We start from the raw sequence: 3,347 nt of genomic DNA, 5'->3' as shown, positions 1-3,347 counted from the left end.
TCGGGAACGATACAGAGCGTCTGTCGTCTAGAGAGAGTGTTTAGTGGCTTCATATTCGTCTTCCCCGAGTTGAGGTGTTGGCCTTTTCTCTTGTCTCGCGCCAGGAGCGCGTCTTGCTCTTCGTGCGCTTCTCACGCTTCGCAGCTCCTCACCTTGACGCTCGGCGGCGCTACAGCCATACGAACCGGCGCGCGCCACGCTGTAACTCTCTTTAGTACTTGCCCACGAAGCCTCTCGCTGGCGTCCGCCATAGCGCTGTTTCGCTTCGCCCACGTATAACCTCAAATCTTGTGTTGGCGCCGCTCAGTTGTTCATCATGTCGCACAACTACCCTCTTCAGCATCTGATGTCCTTCTTAGATTTAGCCAGTACTTGCTTCGGCAGTACATATACTAAAATTGGAACGATACAGAGAAGATTAGCATGGCTCCTGCGCAAGGATGACACGCTAATCGTGAAGCGTTCCACATTTTTTATGTTTACTATACGTACTCTAGTTGACGTCTTCTTCGTTCGCGGGAGTTCCCGCTTACGTATCGGCGAATCGGAACTACTTTCACCACTCACTCAAGACCCGCCAGCTGCGGAAGAACATCCTCTTTCGTCACAGCCTTTGTATGAAGAGAAACTTCTTTCGTCTTCTTCTTCCTCTGATTATCAGACTCTGGCTTTTTTCTTAGGATCTGTTTCCTGAGACTTTTCAACCTTCAGCTCCTCTCTCTCCACGCCATGATTGTCTTTGTCTTAAGGGGGCGTTTGTGAAAAAATCGGAAATAAAATTTTCTGGGATATTTTATATATGGCATCATACATATCGACTATCTTCTCCAGAAGTTTTATTTAAAAGTTCACCACAGTTAGAAGTTATAAACAAAACAGTAACCTATCATAGTCAAATTACATTTTTCATATAATGTATTATTGTCAGTATATCGGTAGTAATTCCTTTTTAGCTATGAAATAATATCTAATGCGATCTATGGCAACCCTGTGGACATGGTGCATCGGCAGGAATGCCACCAGGCAGTCAGTGCCAGTCAGTCGGTAGCAGCTCAGAGCTTGACTAAGTGGCGTCGCTGGCCAACCTCAACGATGTTTGACACTCTCGCTTCATTTAGCTTCATTAGCGAAGTTATATTGTACTGCGGGTCTATTTTTTGGCTTTTCATTATGTCATAAAACATCAAACTACAATGTAACGGCAAGCAAATAAATACACAGAGAAGCAAAAAATATCGTTTTTCTCAAAACTAAAGTTATCGACATTCAAACTGCTTCTCCTTCATAACGCTTGCACCGATCTCGGAAGCTAAATGTTTGCATAACAAAGGGGCTTCCATGGGAAGCAACACGAGACCCGCACCACGAGAAAGAGTTTTTTTTCAGGAAGAATGTTACTTCCAAGAGAGGTAGCAAGTGACTCCCTTCATCTCCAGACTCCTTTGCAACCAGGCTTCATTTGCACAAGCCTGGAAAGAGTGAAGGGGGCAGACGTTTGGTCCCTCCCTACTGTTAGAAGAGGTTACTTGATTCCTTCCTGTCTCTCTTTTGTTTTTGTTTCCCAACTGCCTTCCTGTCAAACAGAAAATTGTTTTGACCTGCTCCAGGCACTGAATGTTCGAGCGGAAATAATGGGATGAATATTAGACTCGGTGTTCCCGAGTTTTACTACAGATTGTTTATAGTCCCGAAACTTTCAGTGAGCTGGAGACCCGTCTTGGACGTCAACAGGTCGAACAACTTGGTCGGAAGAGGAAAAGTTCAAGATGGAACCTCACTTGATCAATACTAGGAGCCCTTCATCCCGGGGATTGGATGAACTCTTTGGGATCTCCAAGATACTTATCTTCACGCCCCAATTCATCCACGTTCGGTGAAGTATCTCAGGTTGTCTTGGGGGACTAGGCATTACCAGTTCAGGGCTCTGCTTTGGACTCTGCACAGCGGCCATACCGCGTTGAAAACACGCTTCTCGTCCGATCCAGCGAGTTAAGCTTAGCGTTGGGTCTGGTCAGTACTTGGATGGTTGACGCCTGGGAACACCAGATGCTGTTGGCGTCACATTTTGCTCCGGGTGTTTACGTCTCATGAAAAAGCGTTGCGATACGATTGCATCTGTCGCGCGTCAGGATCTCACTCTACTTGGACGACTGGTTGATTCGAGCGTCGTCGAAGCGAAGGTATCTGGAGGACCTTCAGTTGACTCTGCAACTCGTGAAGTCCCTGGGACTTCTGGTCTGTGGAGAAGTCGCAGCTGATCCCCTCACTGTCCATTGTGTCTGGGAATTCAGATCTATTCAGCGGCTTTTATAGCGTCTCCGTCGCAAGAACGGCAACTTCTATGTACGAAAAAGTTTCGGCCTTCTTGGAAAAGGAAACATGCTAGGTGAAGGAAGGAATGAGTCTGCTGAGGACCATTTCCTCGCTGGAAGTTTTGTTTTCTGGGAGTCTGCATCTCAGGCCTCTTCAGTTCTTTGTTGGAGAACTGACCAAGCAGGAAGACTTGAAAGAGAATTGAGGAATTCTTCCTTATATAAAGAAGGATCTGTGGTAGTGGCTCGATCAACGGAATTGCAGAAGGTCTCCCTCAAGCTTCTGAACCCCAACCTAGTGTTGTTTTCCGACAGGTCGTCCAACAGGTTGGGGCAACACTAGAGGAGAGAAAGTGTTAAGGCCTGGAGAGAGGAACAGGTGTCTGGCACATCGACTTCAAAGATTTGGCGGCTATCTTTTGGCTCGCCAATTCTTCAGGTCCAAGTTTGCAATCGTGCCAGTTCTAGCAGAGCTCGGACAATGCTTGTTCCCTGTTCAGCCTTGCAAGAGAGATTATTCTTTGAGCCTGCTCTGCTGTTTGATTCTCACAAGTTTTGTGGCAGAGGTCGAAAATGTTCGAGCAGACCTGCTCTGTTGGCGCCATCAACTCCTGCCGAAGGAATGGACCCTTCATCAGGAGGTTTGCCAAGATTTTTGGAAATTTTGGGGTCGCCATCTTGTGGATTTTTTCACGACCTCAAGAACAGCGAGGCTCCCTCTGTAAAGCTCATCTGTACTGCGACCACTGGGGCGGTTGGAGTAGTTGCTCTTCCTGGGATTGGTTGGGAATAGATGTTTACGCCTTTTTCCCCGTTCTAAATTCTGGGAGAAGTCATACGCAAGTTCGCGGCCTCACAAGGGACGAGGATGACTCTCATCCCCATGTTTTGGCCTTCGAACCACTGGTTCTCGGAGTTTCTCTTCTGGTTGGTAGACGTTCCGAGGACCCTTCCTATGAGAGCAGACCTGCTCATACAAACCCACTTCACGAGATCTTTGAATCTCCCGCTCTGAACCTGACTGCTCGGACTATC

General features: G+C 47.2%; 1 non-coding gene across 1 annotated transcript; it reads left to right on the top strand.

Moving 5' to 3' along the window:
• Positions 1-368: 368 nt before the first annotated feature.
• Positions 369-474, top strand: LOC136835983 (U6 spliceosomal RNA). The gene has a single exon (XR_010852321.1). It is a non-coding gene; the product is annotated as a U6 spliceosomal RNA (small nuclear RNA).
• The last annotated feature ends 2,873 nt before the right edge of the window (positions 475-3,347 follow it).

Source organism: Macrobrachium rosenbergii, chromosome 55, assembly GCF_040412425.1.
Source record: "Macrobrachium rosenbergii isolate ZJJX-2024 chromosome 55, ASM4041242v1, whole genome shotgun sequence".
Classification (NCBI taxonomy): Eukaryota; Metazoa; Arthropoda; class Malacostraca; order Decapoda; family Palaemonidae; genus Macrobrachium; species Macrobrachium rosenbergii.
This window is presented reverse-complemented; position numbering and strand designations above follow the sequence as displayed.